Genomic DNA, 25203 nt, shown 5'->3' with positions numbered 1-25203 from the left:
CGTGGTGTCCCTCTCTAGTTAATTAATATTTACATGATTAGTTCAATCAGGTAATATTAATTACGGAGAAATTATTTTATAAAATAGCATGTCATAGCAATTAATCTGGCATAGTCAAAGACACGACAGTCTGATGAGTCCAACTTTGAGATTTTTGGTTTCAACCGCCATGTCATTGTGAGACGCAGAGTGAACGGATGATCTCTGCATGTGTGGTTCCCACCTAGAAGCATGGAGGACGAGGTGTGATGGTGTGGGGGTGCTTTGATGGTGACACTGTCAGTGACACTTAACCAGCATGGCTACCACAGCATTCTGCAGCGATACGCCATCCCATCTGGTCTGCGCTTAGTGGGACTATCATTTGTTTTTCAACAAGACAATGACTCAACACACCTCCAGGTGGTGTAAGGGCTATTTGACCAAGAAGGAGAGTGATGGAGTGCTGCATCAGATGACCTGGCCTCCACAATCACCCAACCTCAAACCAATTGAGATGGTTTGGGATGAGTTGGATCGCAGAGTGAAGGAAAATCAGCCAACAAGTGCTCAGCATATGTGGGAACTCCTTCAAGACTGTTGGAAAAGTATTCCAGGTGAAGTTGGTTGAGAGAATGCTAAGCGTGTGCAAAGCTGTCATCAAGACAAAGGGTGGCTACTTTGAAGAATCTAAAATATATTATGACTTGTTTAACACTTTTTTGGTTACTATTTAATGAAGCTGCCTGTTGAGGACTTGTGATGTGTCTGTTTCTCAAACTAGACACTGTAATGTACTTGTCCTCTTGCTCAGTTGTGCACCGGGGCCTCCCACTCCTCTTTCTATTCTGGTTAGAGCGTTTGTGCTGTTCTGTGAAGGGAGTAGTACACAGCGTTGTACGAGATCTTCATTTTCTTGGCAATTTCTCACATGGAATAGCTTTCATTTCTCAGAACAAGAATAGACTGACGAGTTTCAGAAGAAAGGTATTTGTTTCTGGCCATTTTGAGCCTGTAATCTAACCCACAAGTGCTGATGCTCCAGATACTCAACTAGTCTAAAGAAGGCCAGTTTTATTGCTTCTTTAATTGATAATTGATGCTAATTGATCAGAACAACAGTTTTCAGCTGTGCTAACATAATTGCAAAAGGGTTTTCTAATGATTAATTTGAGTTTTAAAATGATAAACTTGGATTAGCTAACACAACGTGCCATTGGAACACAGGAGTGATGGTTGCTGATAATGGGACTCTATACGCTTATGTAGATATTCCATTTAAAAAATCAGCTGTTTCCAGCTACACTAGTCATTTACAACATTAACAATGTCTACACTGTATTTCTGATAAATTTTATGTTAATTTAATGGACAAAAATGTTTGCTTTTCTTTAAAAAACAAGGACATTTGTAAGTGACTTCAAACTTTTGAATGGTAGTGTATATTATATATATATTTATATTTGTGTATGACAAGATGGAAGCCACTTTGTCATATATATATACTCAAAATATCATATGAATCTAACAATTTCACTGAGGTAAATATATACAGTGCGTTTGGAAAGTATTATTTTTACACATTTTGTTGCATTACAGCCTTATTCTAAAATGGATCATTTAATTTAAAAAAACGACAAAAATACCGTATTATTTATAAGTATTCAGACCCTTTGTTATGAGACTCGAAGTTGAGCTCAGGTGCATCCTGTTTCCATTAATTATCCTTGAGATGTTTCTACAACTTGATTGGAGTCCACCAGTGGTAAATTCAAATGATTGGACATGATTTGGAAAGGCACACACCTGTCTATATAAGGTCCCACAGTTGACAATATATATCAGAGCACAAACCAAGCCATGAGGTTGAAGGAATTGTCCGTAGAGCTCCGAGACAGGATTGTGTCAGGGCACAGATCTGGGGAAGGCCACCAAAAAATGTATGCAGCAACGAAGGTGCTCAAGAACACAGTGGCCTCCATCCTTCTTAAATGGAAGAAGTTTGGAACCACCAAGACTCTTCCTAGAGCTGACCCCCTGGCCAAACTGAGCAATCGGGGGAGAAGGGCCTTGGTCAGGGAGGTGACCAAGAACCCGATGGTCACTCTGACAGAGCTCCAAAGTTCCTCTGTGGAGATGGGAGAACCTTCCAGTAGGATAACCATCTCTGCAGCACTCTACCAATCAGGCCTTTATGGTAGAGTGGCCAGATGGAAGCGACTCTTCAGTAAAAGGCACATGACAACCCGCTTGGAGTGTGTCAAAAGGCACCTAAAGGACTCTCAGAGCATGAGAAACAAGATTCTCTGGTCTGATGAAACCAATATTGAACTCTTTGGCCTGAATGCCAAGCATCACGTCTGGAGGAAACCTGGCACCATCCCTACGGTGAAGCATGGTGGTAGCATCATGTTGTGTGGGGATGTTTTTCAGAGGCAGGGACTGGGAGACTAGTCAGGATCGAGGTAAAGATGAATGGAGCAAAGTACAGAGAGCTCCTTGATGAAAACCTGCTCCAGAGCGCTTAGGACCTCCGACTGGGGCAAAGGTTCACCTTCCAACAGGACAATGACCCTAAGCACACAGCCAAGACAACGCAGGACTGGCTTCGGGACAAGTCTCTGAATATCCCTTAGTGGCCCAGCCAGGGCCCGGACTTGAACCCGATTGAACAGCTCTGGAGATACCTGAAAATAGCTGTGCAGCGACACTCCCCATCCAACCTGACAGAGCTTGAGAGGATCTGCATCGAAGAATGGGAGAAACTCCCCAATTACAGGTGTGCCAAGCTTGTAGCGTCATACCCAAGAAGACTTGAGGCTGTAATCTCTGCCAAATGTGATTCAACAAGTACTGAGTAAAGGGTCTGAATACTTATGTAAATGTAATATTTCAGTTTTTTATTATTAATACATTGGCAAAAATGTATTCAAAAAAATGATGGGGTATTGTTGTCAGGGGTGCGTAACTGGTGGTATGGAAGTCAAACGCAGGAGAGCAGAACTTGGTAAATAGCCAGAGCCATTTAATGTACATAACTTCTGGCATACAAAAATAGCAAGACACATGGGCAACAAAACCCGTATTGCACCAGTCACATAAAGCACACGTACTTACAATAAACAAATCCCGACAAGGACATGGGGGAAACAGAGGGAATATATTCAACATGTAATTAGGGAATTGAAACCAGGTGAATGCGACATCCAGACAAAACAAATGGAACATGAAAAATAGATTGATGATGGCTAGAAGACCGGTGACGTCGACCGCCGAACACCGCCCGAACAAGGAGAGGAACCGACTTCGGAAGAAATCGTGACAATTGTGTGTTATTGACCTTGTCATTCATGACATTAAAACATATTTAATTTGAGAGAGAGAGAGAGAGAGAGAGAGAGAGAGAGAGATGGGGGGGGATTGGGAGAGGGAGGAAGAGGATTTCTGGTGTTACAATGATTCGACCTAGAATTGATACAGGCTATCATTCATTGAGTATGGCTGTGGTATTGTAGTCATTGTCAAAGCACATCCTCTCTACAACCTCCACTACTGACAGTTGGCGTTATCGGTGCCCACACCGCACACCCGCATGCCAGGCAGCCAATTTTCACTCCTTGCTTTTATACTTATTTGAGAAGGGTACATTGATTTAACACAATATTTAATTTTACTGGGATAAACATTAGAAGTCACAATTGCAAACACACAGGCTGCGTTGAAACAGTTTCTCCATCCCTCCCCTGATAGGCTAGGCTACCACAAGAGGTATCTTCATAATCCCCAAGTCCAGAACAGACTATGGAAGGCGCACAGTACTAAATAGAGCCATGACTACATGGAACTCTATTCCACATCAAGTAACTCATGCAAGCAGTAAAATGTGATTTAAAAAACAGACAAAAAAAAAAAAACTTGTGGAACAGTGGGGACTGTGAAGCAACACAAACATAGGCACAGACACATGCATACACACACACACAATAGCATACACTATACACACAAGTACACATGGATTTTGTACTGTATATATATGTGGTAGTGGTGGAGTAGGGGCCTGAGGGCACACAGTCTGTGAATGTATTGTAATGTTTTTAAAATTGTATATACTGCCTTAATTTTGCTGGACCCCAGGAGGAGTAGCTGCTGCCTTGGCTAATGGGGATCCATAATAAATACAAATACAAATACTACTGTACTGTAGTGTACACACATCTTATTAAATATTGTTTGTGTTTGTAAGGATTATATCAATGTTAGACAGTACTGAGCTGGACTGTCCACAACAAGTGTAGTGACCAGGAAACCAAAGTACACCACACATGCAGGAGCACACACACACACACACACACACACACACACACACACACACACACACACACACACACACACACACACACACACACACACACACACACACACTGGCAGCTATCATTGCTTTATATCAATCCTTTCTACTATGTATAGATCAACTAATTTGAGGAAAACTAATTCAAAGCAACAGTGGACCAATCGATATGAATCCCACCCTACCGAAGGTGTTGGCCCTTTGAAGTGTGACTAAACAGTAGCATAGAGCAGCAGCAGTATGTGTGTCTGTGTGCGCGCGCGGGTGTGTCTTTTGTGTATGTGTATGTGTGTACAACATGTACAGCAGCAGCAGTAGCTGTCGTTCTGTAAGGAGCTAGCGCTAGCCTCAGGGGGGTGGGACTGAAGACTCAGCACTCTAACGTCCATCAACAGCTTTCTGTATAATACCCTCCTCCCATAGCAGTGCACTCAATATGATGTTTCCAGGAAGCTGAAATTAATGAGCAGCACCCATTGATTCAATCATTGTGGGTTTTGGGTTGACAGGAGATAGTAGACAAATTTGTGTTTAACGTTATGTCACTATGAGTAGTGTAGTGGTTACAGTGAGCCAATGGTGACACGTTGTGGTCCGAGATGGCTGCAATAAGTGCAGGTTTTTGGTTCCAGCCCAGCCCTAAGAAATCTGATTTAACTAATGATGATCTTGATTGAAGAAGTGAGTTGATTATCAAAATGATACAATCAGTGTTGGTGCTGGGCTGGAACAAAACGCTCAGCAGCCCTGCCAGGCAACAGGCCACCCCAGTATTAGAGGGGTTTGACTGATCCCCCTACTGAGGTTTGATCCCCATCAGTGGGATCAGTGAACATAGTTGGTGGCCCGAGTACTTAACCAGGCTTATTGCATTGACCCAAATACTACATGATGCAAATTGGGCCAAATACCAGTCACGGATCATCTGGTGATCCATTACTATCCAACAACAAGATCGTAGACCAACACCATCCGCTTCACCAAGCATTAAACTTCTACACTTGATTGTTCCCCAACTAACTGTTCAGTGACTGCCACAGACAGACACACAAAGACAAAAAAAATATTTTCAGTTCGTTACACTCATTTCACTACTGTGTGACTCTGTGTCAAGAAAATTCAGTGGCAGCCAATTGTGCCTTACTGTGTGTGTGTGTGTCCTACTGTACATCTGGGGTCCCCCATGGGGTAGCCAATGTCCTGTCTGTCTGTAAGCTCCTTTACTGGGAGATAACCCAGTGAGTAGATTAGTGGGGGTTTGGGCAGGTTACATCCTCTTTCCTTTTAAGAGCACACACACACACAATCACACACACACACACACACACACACCCTGGCTTTCCAGTAATGGTGTCTCTAAGTCTGGCCGTGAGGAAGAAGAGATTTATTAGGAGGTGTATTGACCACTATCCAGAGGCCACGGAGAGATGCAGAGATACACTACATGGCCGAAAGTATGTAGACACCTGCTCGTCGAACATCTCATTCCAAAATCCCGGGCATTAATCCCCCCTTTGCTGCTATAACACCCTCCACTGTTCTGGGAAGGTTTTCCACTGGATGTTGGAACATTGCTGCGGGGACTTGCTTCCATTCAGCCACAAGAGCATTAGTGAGGTCGGACACTAATGTTGGGCGATTAGGCCTGGCTCGCAGTCGGCGTTCCAAGTCATCCCAAAGGTGTCCGATGTGGTTGAGGTCAGGGCTCTGTGCAGGCCAGTAAAGTTCTTCTACACCGATCTCGACAAACCATTTCTGTATGGACCTCGCTTTGTACACGGGGGCATTGTCATGCCTTCTCTAAACTGTTGCCAGAAAGTTGGAAGCAAAGAATCGTCTAGAATGTCATTGTATGCTGTAATGTTAAGATTTCCCTTCACTGGAACTAAGAGGCCAAGCCGAATCATGAAAAATAGCCCCAGACAATTATTCCTCCTCCACCAAACTTTACAGTTGGTACTATGCATTGGGGCAGGTAGCGTTCTCCTGGCATCCGCCAAACCCAGATTCGTCCGTCAGACTGCCAGATAGTGAAATGTGATTCATCACTCCAGAGAACGCGTTTCCACCGCTCCAGACTCCAGTGGCAGCGAGCTTGACACCACTCCAGCTGACACTTGGTATTGCACATAGTGATCTTAGGCTTGTGTGTGGCTGCTCAGCCATGGAATCCCATTTCATGAAGCTCACAACAAACAGTTATTGTGCTGACGTTGCTTCCAGAGGCAGTTTGGAACTCGGTAGTGAGTGTTGCAATTTGATGAACTGACTTGTTCAAAAGGTGGCATCCTATGACGGTGCCAAGTTGAAAGTCACTGAACTCTTCACTAAGACTATTCTACTGCCAATGTTTGTCTATGGAAATTGCATGGTTGTGTGCTTGATTTTATACACCTGTCAGCCACGGGTATGGCTGAAATAGCCGAATCCACTAATTTAAATGGGTGTCCACATACTTTTGGCAGTGCAGTGTAGAAGAACATTCCTTTAATGTCACTCTTTCTCTATCTCCCTCTTTGTCTCTCTCCCTCTTTCTCTATCTCCCTCTTTGTCTCTCTCCCTCTCTTTCACTTCCTTTCCCACTTTTACTTTCAATCTTTCATTCACTGTCACTGGCAGGATTGTACAAGCATTGACACCTGTTTTTGATGAGAAAACACATTGCCACATCTCTTTCACTCTCTATCTCCCTCTCCCTCTCTCGTTCTTTATCTTCCATCCTTTCAGGATACTACAAGTACTAAAACACAATACGCGCATCTGTAGCACACCAAGAGTCCAAAATGGCCTGAAATCCCTGTAACATCTTTATTTCTTAGGAGGGTCCTGAGAGTAAGCGCAGGAAGCCAAACACAGCAGGATATCACAAGTATTTATGGGCCAATCTGATCCTCTCTCGCTCTCCCTCTCTCCATCTGTACGTCCGGATAATCGCTCTATCCCTGTGACATTAAGACCAGTAGCCTCTCTCTCTCTCTCTCTCTCTCTCTCTCTCTCTCTCTCTCTCTCTCTTTCTCTCTCTCTCTCTCTCTCTCTCTCTCATGCAGCCCGGTGGGAAAGGACACTCCAGAACTTGTGTTTGAGTGCCTGTATCAATCTTTCATTGGGCCTAGTGTGTGTCCATGTGTCCGTGTGCGTAAATAAATAATGCATTATTCACACATTGGAAATAGGTATGAGACTGGTCGAGCCGATATAATGAACTCAGGTGTTGTGCAGACAACTCCCCAGCTCAAGAGTATACATGTTCTATATTCATCAACACAGCCATGCTATCTTTACATTGCCTTGTTGTATTTACAGTACCAGTCAAAAGTTTGGACATGCCAACTCATTCAAGGGTTTTTCTTTATTTATACTATTTCCTACATTGTAGAATAATAGTGAAGACATCAAAAATATGAAAAATCACATATGGAATCATGCAGTAACCAAAAAAGTGATAAACAAATTAAAACATATTATATATTTGAGATTCTTCAAAGTAGCCACCGTTTGCCTTGATAACAGCTATGCAATCTGTTGGCATTCTCTCAACAAGCTTCACCTGGAATGCTTTTCCAACAATCTTGAAGGAGTTCCTGCTGCTTTTCCTTCACTCTGCGGTCCAACTCATCCAAAACTATCTCAATTGGGTTGAGGTCAGGTGATTGTGGAGGCCAAGTCATCTGATGCAACACTCCATCACTCTCCTTCTTGGTCAAATAGGCCTTACACAGACTGAAGGTGTGTTGGGGTCATTGTCCTGTTGAAAACAAATGATAGTCCCACTAAGTGCAAACCAGATGGGATGGCATATTGCTGCAGAATGCTGTGGTTAAGTGTGCCTTGAATTCTAAATAAAGCACTGACAGTGTCACCAGCAAAGCACCCACACACCATCACACCTCCTCCTCCATGCTTCACAGTGGGAACCACACATGAGGAGATCATCCGTTCACCTACTCTGTGTCTCACAAAGACACGGCGGTTGGAACCAAAAATCTAAAAGTTGGACTCATCAGACCAAAGGACAGATTTCCACAAGTCTAATGTCCATTGCTTGTGTTTCTTGACCAAGCAAGTCTCTTGTTCTTATTGGTGTCCTTTAGAAGTGGTTTCTTTGCAGCACTTCGACCATGAAGGCCTGATTCACACAGTCTCCTCTGAACAGTTGATGTTGAGATATGTCTGTTACTTGAACTCTGTGAAGCATTTATTTGGGCTGCAATCTGAGGCTGGTAACTATAATGAACTTATCCTCTGCAGCAGAGGTAACTCTGGGTCTTCCTTTCCTGTGGCGGTCCTCATGAGAGCCAGTTTCATCATAGCGCTTGATGGTTTTTGCGACTGCACTTGAAGAAACTTTCAAAGTTCTTACATTTTTTGTATTGACTGACCTTCATGTCTTAAAGTAATGATGGACTGTCGTTTCTCTTTGCTTATTTGAGCTGTTCTTGCAATAATATGGACTTGATCTTTTACCAATAGGGCTATCTTCTGTATACCACCCCTACCTTGTCACAACACAACTGATTGGCTCAAACGCATTTTAAGAAGGAAAGACATTTCACTATTTAACTTTTAAAAAGGCACACATGTTAATTGAAATGCATTCCAGGTGACTACCTCATGAAGCTGGTTTAGAGAATTTCAAGTGTGCAAAGCTGTCATCAAGGCAAAGGGTGGCTACTTTGAAGAATCTCAAATATAAAATATATTTTGATTTGTTTAACACTTTTTTGATTACTACATGATTCCATATGTGTTATTTCATAGTTATGATGTTTCCCTACTATTCTACAATGTAGATAGTAAAATAGTAAAAATAAAGAAAAACCCTTAAATTAGTAGATGCGTCCAGAATTTTGAGTGGTACTGCATATATATATATATATCTTTATTTACAGCAGCCCTTTTCAGTGGGAACGCTAATGGAAGTACTTTCACTGAAGAGACCTGACACCTGGCTATCCATACCATGCTGCTCATGTATGGAGCGGACCTGTGTGTCAGTGTGTCTCTGTGAATGTTTGTCTGTGTGTGGGTACGTGTGTGTATGTGTGTCTCTGTCTGTGTGTCTCTATGTGTGGGTGTGTGTATGCCTATATGTGTGTGTGTGTGTGTGTGTGTGTGTGTGTGTGTGTGTGTGTGTGTGTGTGTGTGTGTGTGTGTGTGTGTGTGTGTGTGTGTGTGTGTGTGTGTGTGTGTGTGTGTGTGTGTGTGTGTGTGTTTCTGCTACGGTGTGACCGTTGCGCAGCAGGGAGGTGAAACCAAAAATTAATGGCTCAGGAAATCGATTGTGGAAGAGTCCAATGTGAAGTACCTGGAAACAGCAGTTTTCACAGCCTTTCTGCTCAGAACGAAGTAGCAGTCCTCATAATGGAAGAAGTAGTCCTCATAATGGATGTAGTAGTCCTCATAATGGAAGAAGTAGTCCTCATAATGGATGTAGTAGTCCTTATAATGGATGTAGTAGTCCTTATAATGGATGTAGTAGTCCTCATAATGGAAGTAGTATACCTCATAATGGATGTAGTATAACTCATAATGTATGTAGTAGTCCTCATAATGGATGTAGTAGTCATCATAATGGAAGAAGTAGTCCTCATAATGGATGTAGTAGTCCTTATAATGGATGTAGTAGTCCTTATAATGGATGTAGTAGTCCTTATAATGGATGTAGTATACCTCATAATGGATGTAGTATAACTCATAATGTATGTAGTAGTCCTCATAATGGATGTAGTAGTCATCATAATGGATGTAGTAGTACTTATAATGGATGTAGTATACCTCATAATGGATGTAGTATAACTCATAATGGATGTAGTAGTCCTTATAATGGATGTAGTAGTCCTTATAATGGATGTAGTAGTCCTTATAATGGATGTAGTATACCTCATAATGGATGTAGTATAACTCATAATGGATGTAGTAGTCCTCATAATGGATGTAGTATACCTCATAATGGATGTAGTAGTACTCATAATGGATGTAGTAGTCCTCATAATGGATGTAGTATACCTCATAATGGATGTAGTAGTCCTTATAATGGATGTAGTAGTCCTCATAATGGATGTAGTAGTACTCATAATGGATGTAGTAGTCCTCATAATGGATGTAGTAGTCCTCATAATGGATGTAGTATACCTCATAATGGATGTAGTAGTCCTTATAATGGATGTAGTAGTCCTTATAATGGATGTAGTATACCTCATAATGGATGTAGTATAACTCATAATGGATGTAGTAGTCCTCATAATGGATGTAGTATACCTCATAATGTATGTAGTAGTACTCATAATGGATGTAGTAGTCCTCATAATGGAAGTAGTAGTCCTCATGATGGATGTAGTAGTCCTCATAATGGATGTAGTAGTACATATAATAGATGTAGTAGTTCTCATAATGGAAGTAGTAGTCCTCATAATGGATGTAGTAGTATTTATAATGGAAGTAGCAGTCCTCATAATAGAAGTAGTAGTACTTATAATGGATGTAGTAGTCCTCATAAAGGATGTAGTAGTCCTCATAATGGATGTAGTAGTCCTCATAATGGATGTAGTAGTACTTATAATGGATTGAGTAGTCCTCATAATGGATTTAGTAGTCCTCATAATGGATGTAGTAGTCCTCATAATGGATGTAGTAGTCCTTTAATGGATGTAGTAGTCCTTATAATGGATGTAGTAGTACTCATAATGGATGTAGTAGTCCTCATAATGGATGTAGTAGTCCTCATAATGGATGTAGTAGTCCTTATAATGGATGTAGTAGTCCTTATAATGGAAGTAGTAGTCCTCATAATGGATGTAGTAGTCCTCATAATGGAAGTAGTAGTCATCATAATGGATGTAGTAGTCCTTATAATGGATGTAGTAGTCCTTATAATGGATGTAGTAGTCCTCATAATGGATGTAGTAGTCCTCATAATGGAAGTAGTAGTCATCATAATGGATGTAGTAGTCCTTTTAATGGAAGTAGTAGTCCTCATAATGGATGTAGTAGTCCTCATAATGGATGTAGTAGTCCTCATAATGGATGTAGTAGTCCTCATAATGGAAGTAGTAGTCCTCATAATGGATGTAGTAGTCATCATAATGGATGTAGTAGTCCTCATAATGGAAGTAGTAGTCCTTATAATGGAAGTAGTAGTCCTCATAATGGATGTAGTAGTCCTCATAATGGAAGTAGTAGTCCTCATAATGGATGTAGTTGTCCTTATAATGGATGTAGTAGTCCTTATAATGGATGTAGTAGTCCTTTAATGGATGTAGAAGTCCTCATAATGGAAGTAGTAGTCATCATAATGGAAGTAGTAGTCCTCATAATGGAAGTAGTAGTCCTCATAATGGATGTAGTAGTCCTTATAATGGATGTAGTAGTCCTTATAATGGATGTAGTAGACCTTTAATGGATGTAGTAGTACTCATAATGGATGTAGTAGTCCTCATAATGGATGTAGTAGTCCTCATAATGGAAGTAGTAGTCATCATAATGGAAGTAGTAGTCCTCATAATGGAAGTAGTAGTCCTCATAATGGATGTAGTAGTCCTTATAATGGATGTAGTATACCTTTAATGGATGTAGTAGTACTCATAATGGATGTAGTAGTCCTCATAATGTATGTAGTAGTCCTCATAATGGATGTAGTAGTCCTCATAATGGATGTAGTAGTCCTCATAATGGATGTAGTAGTCCTCATAATGGAAGTAGTAGTCATCATAATGGATGTAGTATACCTCATAATGTATGTAGTAGTCCTCATAATGGATGTAGTAGTCCTCATAATGGAAGTAGTAGTCCTCATAATGGATGTAGTTGTCCTTATAATGGATGTAGTAGTCCTTATAATGGATGTAGTAGTCCTTTAATGGATGTAGTAGTCCTCATAATGGAAGTAGTAGTCATCATAATGGAAGTAGTAGTCCTCATAATGGAAGTAGTAGTCCTCATAATGGATGTAGTAGTCTTTATAATGGATATAGTAGTCCTTATAATGGATGTAGTAGACCTTTAATGGATGTAGTAGTACTCATAATGGATGTAGTAGTCCTCATAATGGAAGTAGTAGTCATCATAATGGAAGTAGTAGTCCTCATAATGGAAGTAGTAGTCCTCATAATGGATGTAGTAGTCCTTATAATGGATGTAGTATACCTTTAATGGATGTAGTAGTACTCATAATGGATGTAGTAGTCCTCATAATGGAAGTAGTAGTCCTCATAATGGATGTAGTAGTCCTCATAATGGATGTAGTAGTCCTCATAATGGATGTAGTAGTCCTCATAATGGATGTAGTAGTCCTCATAATGGATGTAGTAGTCCTCATAATGGAAGTAGTAGTCATCATAATGGATGTAGTATACCTCATAATGTATGTAGTAGTCCTCATAATGGATGTAGTAGTCCTCATAATGGATGTAGTAGTCCTCATAATGGATGTAGTAGTCCTCATAATGGATGTAGTAGTCCTCATAATGGAAGTAGTAGTCCTCATAATGTATGTAGTAGTCCTCATAATGGATGTAGTAGTCCTCATAATGGATGTAGTAGTCCTCATAATGGATGTAGTATTCCTCATAATGGATGTAGTAGTCCTCATAATGGATGTAGTAGTCCTCATAATGGATTTAGTAGTCCTCATAATGGATGTAGTAGTCCTCATAATGGAAGTAGTAGTCCTCATAATGGATGTAGTAGTACTCATAATGGAAGTAGTAGTCCTCATAATGGAAGTAGTAGTCCTCATAATGGATGTAGTAGTCCTCATAATGTATGTAGTAGTCCTCATAATGGATGTAGTAGTCCTCATAATGGATGTAGTAGTCCTCATAATGTATGTAGTATTCCTCATAATGGATGTAGTAGTCCTCATAATGGATGTAGTAGTCCTCATAATGGATTTAGTAGTCCTCATAATGGATGTAGTAGTCCTCATAATGGAAGTAGTAGTCCTCATAATGGAAGTAGTAGTCCTCATAATGGATGTAGTAGTACTCATAATGGATGTAGTAGTCCTTATAATGGATGTAGTAGTCCTTATAATGGATGTAGTATACCTTTAATGGATGTAGTAGTACTCATAATGGATGTAGTAGTCCTTATATTGGATGTAGTATACCTTTAATGGATGTAGTAGTACTCATAATGGATGTAGTAGTCCTCATAATGGATGTAGTAGTATTTATAATGGAAGTAGTAGTCCTCATAATGGAAGTAGTAGTCCTCATAATGGATGAGGTAATCCTTATAATGGATGTAGTAGACCTTTAATGGATGTAGTAGTACTCATAATGGATTTAGTAGTCCTCATAATGGATGTAGTAGTATTTATAATGGAAGTAGTAGTCCTCATAATGGAAGTAGTAGTCCTCATAATGGATGTAGTAGTACTCATAATGGATTTAGTAGTCCTCATAATGGATGTAGTAGTACTCATAATGGAAGTAGTAGTCCTCATAATGGAAGTAGTAGTCCTCATAATGGATGTAGTAGTACTCATAATGGATTTAGTAGTCCTCATAATGGATGTAGTAGTACTCATAATGGAAGTAGTAGTCCTCATAATGGAAGTAGTAGTCCTCATAATGGATGTAGTAGTCCTGATAATGGAAGTAGTAGTACTTTAATGGAAGTAGCAGTCCTCATAATGGAAGTGGTAGTCCTCATAATGGATGTAGTAGTCCTCATAATGGATGTAGTAGTACTCATAATGGATTTAGTAGTCCTCATAATGGATGTAGTAGTACTCATAATGGAAGTAGTAGTCCTCATAATGGAAGTAGTAGTCCTCATAATGGATGTAGTAGTCCTCATAATGGAAGTAGTAGTACTTTAATGGAAGTAGCAGTCCTCATAATTGAAGTAGTAGTCCTCATAATGGATGTAGTAGTCCTCATAATGGATGTAGTAGTACTCATAATGGATTTAGTAGTCCTCATAATGGATGTAGTAGTACTCATAATGGAAGTAGTAGTCCTCATAATGGAGTAGTAGTCCTCATAATGGATGTAGTAGTCCTCATAATGGAAGTAGTAGTACTTTAATGGAAGTAGCAGTCCTCATAATGGAAGTAGTAGTCATCATAATGGAAGTAGTAGTACTTTAATGGAAGTAGCAGTCCTCATAATGGAAGTAGTAGTGTGTTTCTGCTACGGTGTGACCGTTGCGCAGCAGGGAGGTGAAACCATAGAATTAATGGCTCAGGAAATCGATTGTGGAGGCGTAGTCCTCATAATGGAAGTAGTAGTCCTCATAATGGAAGTAGTAGTCCTCATAATGGATGTAGTAGTCCTCATAATGGATGTAGTAGTCCTCATAATGGAAGCAGTAGTCCTCATAATGGATGTAGTAGTCCTCATAATGGATGTAGTAGTCCTCATAAAGGAAGTAGTAGTACTTATAATGTATGTAGTAGTCCTCATAATGGATGTAGTAGTACTTATAATGTATGTAGTAGTCCTCATAATGGATGTAGTAGTCCTCATAATGGAAGCAGTTGTACTCATAATGGAAGCAGTGGTCCTTGTATGTCTAATAGTAATGGAAGAGTACAGTAGGTGGACGAAGAGGGAATCGCATTTACCACATTTTAGGGTAGTCCGATGACTCTTACACTCCATACCATAAGATACATCCCACACTTAAGACATGGTGTGTCTCTGAAATTACAAGGACAATGGTGTACTTGAGACACAGACACACATAATACTCAAACTTTAGTGAAAGTCGTGTGTTGACATCAATCCATCTAATTTCAGCCCTACTTTCAGCCCTACAATCCCTAAAAATGCCTCACCACACATTCCATACACAAAGAGTCCCTCTACTGCGGATGTGGACTGTTAGCTGGCTCACACAGTTTAGCTGGCTTAGAAAGTCAACCCACTGGGCAGAGAGAGCACTTCAGAGTCCTGCTGAGCTAATTCTGAGCTATTTTCCCTGTGTTAGACTCTTAGTGTGCTGTGTGTGTGTGTGTGTGTGTGTGTGTGTGTGTGTGTGTGTGTGTGTGTGTGTGTGTGTGTGTGTGTGTGTGTGTGTGTGTGTGTGTGTGTGTGTGTGTGTGTGTGTGTGTGTGTGTGTGTGTGTGTGTGTGTGTGTGTGTGTGTGTTTGTGCGTGCGTGCGTGTGAGAAAGAGCTTCCCATGGAGTAGTGTGGTCTTATCCTGACCCTTGAAACCGAGCCACTCTCCTCTCCTATTCTCTCCTGTGATGATGACCAAATGCACAACCCCCACTATCCACTACCTATAAAAAAAACTAAACAATTCATCACTATTAGGCTGTTGTTTTTGTTGTTATTCTGGATATCTGAAAAGAGTAGGAATCTTTTGGAAGGTGTAAATAAATGAAGAACCTATCATGGGTGACGGTAACTTTAAAGAACGAGCAGAGAGGGAAGTGTAAAAGGAAATTGCTGAAGAGGAGCAAGCATGTTGGAACCACTACAATTAAGAGGAAGTTGGGGTATATTTTAAGAATATGTATTTCTGAGGGATGAATTCAACATTCAATTCAAGAGATGGTTATCGTCAATTAAGAATGTTCAAATATTTATTTTTGACCAATTCTTTATAATAGTTTTATTTTTTTTGAGGGGAAGGGGCAACATGCAGAATAGTTAGCTATACTTAGCCAGGGGGCGGAAGAATCATGTCTAAACCAATTTAGGATGGGAAGAAATGCTATTGCCTGGAAACACAATTTAACGTTTAAATTGATTCTTCATACTGAATTGAAATGGAATCGACTGGATCCAACCCTAGATATTAACATATAGTATCCCCATGAATCGAGCCAGGACAGGAGTAGAGGAAGGTTAAAGCAGCCAACAGTCTAAACTTACAGTTAACCTGAGCAGCTCTGATTTCCTGCTTGGCTTTTTAAAGTCTTGGCGAGACGTCAAGTGGTGAGAAGGAATCCTGTTTATTCCTTTCCAGTTCCCTATTGGTCACCTTCCAGAGGAAAACATCGGATTAAGCAAAGTGTTTTCACAACCAGAGAGAGGAAAACATAGATCTCAGACATGAAATATATGTCAGTGTACATGGAGGTGTATAGCATGTGACACTAAGATGTAGGTAGGTGTGTAATCTCCATAATTTTGTTAGGAAAGGGAATACGGAATAAATCACTGAAATCAAAAGCACTGTGTAGAGGTGGCCGACCTCTACCTGTGTGTTGTAATGTTGTAATGATATGCTCCTAGAAGATATATAGTTGCCTTTACCCAATACTAAATCAGCCATGTTTATGTTTGGTATTACTGTAAGTACAACATACAATTGGAATTCCCTCCTTGTGCGTGCCATTAGTGATGTAGTATGAACCGTGACTTCCTCTCTTTCTGTGAGGGTTTTTCACACATACACTACCTTGGTTGAGGACACTATTGGGACTCAATGACATATGACATCTTGTACTAATGTCTCGCCCTGTTGTCAAATCAATGGACTTTGCATAAATTAACCCAATTTCCATACAACCAACCCCCTTTCTCAATCCTCCTTCTCATCCTCCACATTTAAAAAAAAAAAAATATTTCACCTTTATTTAAACATTTCTTCAGGCTAGGGTCTATTTTTCTCCACTTCCTGTCTGACTGACGTGCCCAAAGTAAACTGCCTGTTACTCAGACCCAGAAGCCAGGATTTGCATATAATTGGTACCATTGAATAGAAAACACTTTGACGTTTGAAGAAATGTTAAAATAATGTATGAGACTATAACACAATTTAAATGGTAGGAGAAAATCCAAAGAAAAACCAACCAGAATTCTTTTTGTTTGTTGAGATACCATGCTCTTACAATGGAAAGCTATGGGTCCTATGCAATTTCAGCTCCCAGATTGCAATTACTATGGCTTCCACTAGATGTCAACAGTCTTTGTTCAAGGTTTCAGGCTTGTTTCTTCCCAAATGAGGAAGAATTTTGAGTTTTGGTACAGGGAGTCAGAGTTTGAAATCAGTCTGTGCGTGCGACGAAGAGGACGCGCACTTGCTAATTTAGCTTTTCTATTGAACATACTTCTTAATTACATTTTAGGGTACCTGAGGATTACATAGAAACGCATTTTGACTAGTTTTAACAAAGTTTAGCGGTAGCTTTTTGGATTCCTTTCTCTGCATGTTGAACGAGTGGATTACTCAAAATCAATGGCGCCAACTAAACAGACTTTTTGTGATTTAAAGAAGGATTTTATCTAACAAAACGACGATGCATGTTGTAGCTGGGTCCCTTGGGTTTGCAAATGAGAGGAAGATTTTCAAAAAGTAAGTGAATATTTAATCGCTATTTGTGATTTTACAAAGCCTGTGCTGGTTGAAAAATATTTTGATCTGGGGCGCCATCCTCAAACAATCGCATGGAATGCTTACGCTGTAAAGCCTATTGTAAATCGGACAATGCAGTTAGATTAAAAATAATTTAAGCTTTTACCTGATATAAGACACGTGTATGTACCTAGATGTTTAATATACATAATTTTTATGATTATTTATTTGATTTGCGTGCCCTCCAATTTCACCGGAAGTTGTCGTCAGGTGACGGGACACCTAGCCCTAAGAAGATTTATTTAGCCAGGTAGGCCAGTTGAGAACAAGTTCTCATTTACAACTGCGACCTGGCCAAGATACAGCAAAGCAGTGCGACAAAAACAACAACACAGTATCACCCTCTTCTCTCTCTCTACGTTCACCACAACCTCTCACCTTGACCTCTTCTGGGACATCATAATGAGTTCTAAAAGCTTCTGGAAGCATGCATCATGACATGTTAAAGTTCAGAGAACGTTGTCAGTCAAGGGCAATTATGGTAGAAAAGTGGAGAGTCACACTTTGTTTAGATAGTCTGGGTTTTCCATCTGTAGTCTGGGTTTTCCATCTGTATTATGCTTTATAGATAGGTTGTTGATAGTATGACTATCTGTTGATAAGCAACTGCAGGTTATTTGGCTGTCCCAAAAAAGGTTATTCTATGGGGACAGCCGAAGAACACTTTAAGGTTCGAGATAGCACCTTTTATTCTAAGAGTGTAAGGTTACAGTTAGGATTAGGTTTAGAATAAGGGTTAGGGTAAGGGTTCAGTTTAGGGTTAGGATAAGGCTTAAGGTTAGGGTTAGAGCTAGGGTTAGTAGATAGTTAGTTGAAAAATTACTGTAGTTAGTCCGTAAAGCATCTACGGATGGATTATCCAAATAAAGTGTTACCCAGTTGAGAAGTGTACTGTAAACACCAAGCATCAAGCCAGAGTAGAGAGGGCTAAGTAGAGAGAATGGAGGTCTGGAGAGAGAGTGCGGAGATGTGCTACTCTACTCTAATCAACCCTAGGGACAGCCCTATTTCCTCCCATTACCACTAAATGCAGCTGCGAGCCAATATTAGGAAGGTACAGACCGGGGGGAAAACATCAACATCTAGAATGAGTCCCAAAAGGCACCATATTCCTTATATAGTGCTCTACTTTTGACCAGGGCCCATAAGTCTCTGGTCCAAAGTAGTGCACTATGTAGGGAATAGGATGCCATTTGGCACAAACACCTAATGCTGCACTGTTGTGTTTTTTCCTGGTAAAGTGTCTGTACAGTGTTTTATTCAGAAAGCAAAAGTAGCCAATTAAGCTGAACGATGTTGTGAGTGCTTGTATTGACTGTATAACAGGAAGGCTGGGATTGTTGTTCCATTCACAGGATGGCCTGGAAACATGATTTAGTTCTTTGTATTTGTATTTGTGATTTAGAGTGATGTGTCAAGGTTTGAGCTATTTTGACAGTAAGTACAAAAGTTGATTACTTGCTTACGGTGTTGCAATATGCCACATGATGGCACGCCATAGCTCCCGGATGTTCATGACAGCTGGTAGGTCCTCTATTCTGAGATCAGTGTCTCTGCAGATGTTGTCCACAGAAAGTCACCAGAAAGTGCCAATGATCACTGTGAAAGAAGACAGAAAATCAATCACGTATATCAACTAATTAATCAATCAATCAATTAAGAGAAATTCATTCACAAGGTAGAGGATGGTGTATGTGAGCCCATTTGAAGCTACCTCTTATAGAGTGCATGGTATACAGCGGCTGAGCTGTATACATGACACACTGTGGTAGCAGTTGCTGTCCATGGTGCTGAAAACTATTCCCTCACAGCCCTCTCCTCCCCAGTTCAACCAGCCTGACTGGAGAATTCAGACAGACAGCCAGACAGACAACCAGCCAGCCAGCTAGTCAGATGGACGGATGGCAAGACAGACAAACAGACAGAGTCAGCCAGTCAGCCAGACAGACAGAAAGCTGGACAGCCAGACATGCCCGCCAGACAGAGGAAGTGGTTGTTTGCTAATCAACTTGCTGCCTCTGCCTTAGTCAGGATTAACAGCCATTGTGTTCTGGGTAGAGTGAGAGCCTCAGGGACCAGAGCTGCTACTGAGAACCTCCTCAGTAAGCAGGAAGAGAGTAGCCAACTCCACACACACATTTACTCACGCGATTGCAGACACATTTACAAATACCTGTGAGCAGACACACAGTGTAGACCTAATGCCATGTCTGGGCGGAGTGAGGAAATATGCAGAGTTTAGCCCTGTCAGAGTGGTCAGCATTGAATAGATCAGTTCCCAGACCATGACAACAAACCGTTTGGGCCAACGTCATTATTGAAATACATTACTCACTCAGAATGCAGCTGTAGCAAAACTGCTGTGCACTTAATTACTGCGAGACTGCATTGTGTGCATCCCAAATGGCTCCCTATTCACTATATAATGCACTCTCAATGGAATAGGGTGCCATTAGAGAAGGGAAAGGGCGATACCTAGTCAGTTGCACAACTGAATGCATTCAACCAAAATGTGTCGTCCGCATTTAACCCAACCCCACTGAATCAGAGAGGTGAAAGGGGGCTGCCTTAATCAACGTCCACGTGAGACTCATCGTTGGTGTTTTACTGTAGGACTGGCATATTTAATCGCCTGTTTTTTCAATACGGCTCTTTCGCAACAATTTTTCTACCCATCAATGTGTTGCGTTGTGCACATCTCTTTCTCCATCTCTCTCTTTTTCACTTTCTTCTGGCTGAGGGTAAATGCCTTGATGCACATGTAGTTGACACACCTTTTCAACTATTTGTGTTTGTGCATGTGTGCGTACTCTAATATTTACAAGTAACTGCCAAAATATAGTGAACACCAATATAAAATGTATTAATAGGGTGTTGGGCCACCACAAGCCAGAACAGCTTCAATGCACCTTGGCATAGATTCTCCAAGTGTCTGGAACTCTATTGGAGGTAAGAGACACCATTCTTCCACATTCAATTTCATAATTGGATGTTTTGTTGATGATCGTGGAAAATGCTGTCTCAGGCACCACTCCAGCGTGTTCAATTGGGTTAAGATCTGGTGACTGAGACGGCCATGGCTTCATCATTTTTATGCTCATCAAACTATTGGGGGGCATTGTCATCCAATGGGGTCATAGCCAAAATAATGACCTGCCAAGCATTTTTATGCCTGACCCTAAGCATATGTGGAAGCATCTGTTTTCAATATACTCCGCATCCCTCATTTACTCAAGTGTTTCCATTATTTTGGCAGTTACCTGTATGTGCATGTGTGTGTGTACCTCGTATATGAACGCAGATGCATCTTTCTATGTGTACACTTGCATGCATGTGTGTCTCTCCCTAGCTAGTGCCAGGAGAACGTGCCAGTCCCATCCCAGTAGTGAAGTGATCCACTAGTTTCCCTCCCACGCTGACAGCCCAGCACGGCTACACTGGCGTAGGCCTTGTTAAGACACACTCCCCGCTAGAAGATGTCAAGCCCAATTCAAAGCTATCATGCTGTTTCTAAACACAGAGCGCATTCTCCTGGTTGAACTCTGCAGCTACTCTTGTCTCCTAGCATTACCTTCCCTTTTCGGACATGCAAGCTGTGGCGCAAGCAGCAGCACCCGACACCCCTCTGGTAGAGTGCCTTAATGGTGGAGGGTAAATGAGTAGATGTATTTTTACTGTGTATTTTACCGCATATATATTCTATTATGTATTTGGGTTTGTGCATGCATATGTGAGAAATAAGGAGGGAGAGAGAGAGAGAGAGAGAGAGAGAGAGAGAGAGAGAGAGAGAGAGAGAGAGAGAGAGAGGCCATAGTTACCAGCGCTGTCACGTGAACACAAAATACCATCTTTCTGAAAGGAAACAACAGGGGGGCAGCGTACTGTTCCAACACACAAGGATATGTTGGCCATAGAAATATAATCTATTTCTATGATGCTGACAGGCAGGTAGAGTAGGGCTGGTTGGGCAGTAGTGGGGTGTGCATGAGTACATGCGTGCATACTTTTGTGTACGCAGAGGGCTACTCTGAGCTAAGACAGTGGATTAAAGCCAAAGCTGCCTTCCCTCTCTCTATCCCACTGAGCATCAGCACAGCAGGCCGTGCAGTAAGACGCGGTAAGGTGGATTTATCTCATTCTGAAGGTCTGCATTCATATACTTTAGAAGTCTCTCTCTCTCTCTAGATGAGATAAATGATAGCACCTGCAGCCTTGTGGGCAATTAAATAGATTATTTTCTTAGCTCTGCACTGAACAGATGGCATAGTCACGTTGTGTTTACGGTGTTGTTGTACTCTACCATGCAGTCCAGAGTGGGTGGAAATAAGACTGTAGAAAAGACCTTGTTGTTTCAGTATATCCTCGACCCTCAACCATGTATACGTTAGTCAACGGAAGGAAACACATCCGAACAGCAAACCAAACAAAGTATACAACTCTGATCTGTGGATTACAGTCTTCCAGTCCATATATACTTTCAAAGTAAGGACATTAAGTCATGTTTTGATTAGGGTGAACGCCACAGGAGGCTGGTGGCACCTTAATTGCGGAGGTGGTAACGGGCTCGTGGTAATGGCTGGAAGTAGAGAAATGGAATCGCATACATCAAACACATGGTTTCCAGGTGTTTGATGCCGTTTCATTTGCTCCGTTCTGGCCATTATTATGAGCCGTCCTCCCCTCCGCAGCCTCCTGTGGTTAACGTTATTTCATTAAGTCTCCTCCGGTTCAAACTGCTGCACGTCAGTGCACACAGACAGCATAATGACACCATGTTTCCTAATCATACAGTTATCCTTCTGTAGCGCTCTAACAACCCTGCGTGCATACCATCAGACGCATCTAACTTGAGTCCCCCGGCGTCACTTGAACTCTCTAGTTCAGTCGTCATTTAGCTGTGGTTCCCGAATATAACATCGGTGACAGACATACGGTACGTGAGAACAACATCTGAATGTGGAAAAGCACGGAGAAAAAGGAAGACAGAAGGTGTGTGTCGATTAGACTCTGAACCTCAAGGGGAAGGGGTGTGAAATCACACACACACACAGTTTACCGGAACAGTAAAGATTCAAAGAGGGATAAACCATTATAGAAAAGGAAAGAGAGGAAAAACTAATTGAAATAATGAAAAATGTATGCTTCCCTTATCTAATAGCCTATAGATGAGCTCTAAAAGGCATTGATACCATTAGGCCAGACTGTCCAGTGTATGTGCATTGATTTCTCCAGCCAGAGAGAGAGAAAGCAGGCTTTAAAACTCCTCTCATCAGCAGAGAAGATATGAGAGAGGTGATAGCTATGCACAAAAGGTGCTAAAAATTCACACTTTACTATATGATCGATCCAGTCATTTGGATCCGCTTAACATGAATAGAATTTCACTTTTCCAACTGACATGTTGAACGTTTGTTCACATGCGCATGAGCTCATGTGTGCGTGTGTTCATTTGTGTGTGTTCACGCGTTTGTGGGATCTTGCGTGCTTATTTGCGGGTACGTGTGTACATTGCTAATAAGTAGAGTGTGTGATTGTCTGTTTGGTGAGGGTTCTCTCTCCTCTACCCTCTACCTTCATCTTTCGCCCTTTTTTCTTTTGAAGTTTAACCTCAAAGAACGACTTCAAAGCTTCCTCTACAAGGGAACATGTAGCTCTTTATGTGAGGAAAATATCAATAAGGTACTGCCTCCGCCATTATGATTTAATGTGTTGTGTTATTGGATTGCTGTAGTGGTGGAATATATACTTAGTTTGCTGCAGAGGGGGAAATCATTACCATTTGATTAGCTAAATCCAGGTGTTTTACCAATGCAATCCAGGTTGACATGCACAAGGAATATACATTTGTAATTGCAAGTATTTTTGTATCCTGCGTGAGTGAACTTGTGAGTGAGTGTACATGTGTGTGTTCATGCTAATATTAACTATCTGTCTCTCTCTCTCTCCTTCACACACAAAAGCAACTCTTGTAAAGTATATCTAAATCTAGAAATTGTTTTAGTTATTATTAACAAAATTCCTAACAAATAACCTCTGAAAAGTGTCTAGCTATAGATTGGTCCTTGCTACTGTATGTTCTATGCTGGTACAGTTATTGACTGCCAGGTTGCTCTTTCTACTGAGGCATTATTTAGTCAGCTGTTTCTATGGGGAACATGTCCAATGGAAGTAACTGAAGCACCACGAACTGGAGGAAGTCCACTCAACTTCCTATACTCTTCCGTCTCAGCCAATCATAGATAAATTGCCCTCCTAACAGTGGAAACGCATCCGCAATAGCCTCAGAAATGGTTAACAAATATAAACTTTCAGCAAAGATCAAATAAAATAATCTAATTTAGAAATCTTAAAGCGGTTCAAGAAAACACAATGTACTTGAAGTTACCCTGGTGGATTGGGGGAAGGTACAATAGGTAACAGAGTACAAGACACTACACCAAGCCAAACAGAATCCCCAATACTCTCTATTTCAGGTCTTCAGGTATTCTATTGGAGGTGTTGATGAAACGTGATCTGAAAGACTTCACTTCCAAGAAAAGTACACAGGCTGAAGATTGAAGTCTAGATACAGTATCTGTGTTGCTGAGAATGGCCCATGCCATAGAAATAAATCCCCTAGAATAGACTTCATTGACTTGAATGGGGATGACCATTTTATGGATTTTATTTCTATGGCTTCAGCCCCGATGGAACAGACAGTCATTACTCCCATTCAGAGAGAGAAACTCATCTATCGCAGGTAATCTGTTTGGACTGTTGCTCTGCGGATTGCTGGGGCACTCACAGTTGACAGAAGTAAAAATGCATTGAAAATCAGACTAGAGTGCATCACTCAAACACTGTAACCCATGGAGACTAGGGGTGCACGATATGCGATTTCGATTTTACTCACGACTTCGAACAAAACATTTGTGTGAACTGTTGGAATCCTAGAAATAAAATTAGTATTCCGATTCTACGGTTGGTGGTGTTTGGCATGACAACTAATGAAAAGGTTGTTGTGACAGGGTAAGAAGTTATTGTGACAGAGTAGGAACCAAAGTGTTGAACAGAGTTTCCCAGGGGACCCTTATTATATTTGAATGTGACATTCATGGCATTTGAAGAAAAATGCAGCCTCTTGCGATTTGGATATTGAATATTGACATTTCGACAGAAATGTGATTAATAGAGTTTCCCAGTCCTAAAAACCGTAAATGAGTTACCTCTGGTTCGTTCAGCCATTCGTATGGGGGAAATGAATGGGGAAAGAATAGGGTGTTGGGATAAATGCAGAAAATAAGGTCTGAGGTTAACACAGGCTCAGGAGATCTTATATGTTTTGTTTTATGAGATAATATCAGTTAGCTAACATGACCTTTATGACTTATGAAGCCTTTTATGTGCTTTATAGGATTTTTTTTATTACATAAATGATTCAACATTTTAAGAAAGTGATGCTAGCTGATGAAGATTATCTCATAGAACAAAAAGTATAGATCTCCTAAACCTGTGTTTACCACGGACCTTATTTTGGTCATTTATCCAAAAACCTTAGAAAAACTCCATTAATTTGCCCATA

The sequence above is a fragment of the Salvelinus namaycush genome, chromosome 29, assembly GCF_016432855.1.
Source record: "Salvelinus namaycush isolate Seneca chromosome 29, SaNama_1.0, whole genome shotgun sequence".
Classification (NCBI taxonomy): domain Eukaryota; kingdom Metazoa; phylum Chordata; class Actinopteri; order Salmoniformes; family Salmonidae; genus Salvelinus; species Salvelinus namaycush.
Note: the sequence above shows the minus strand (reverse complement) of the source record.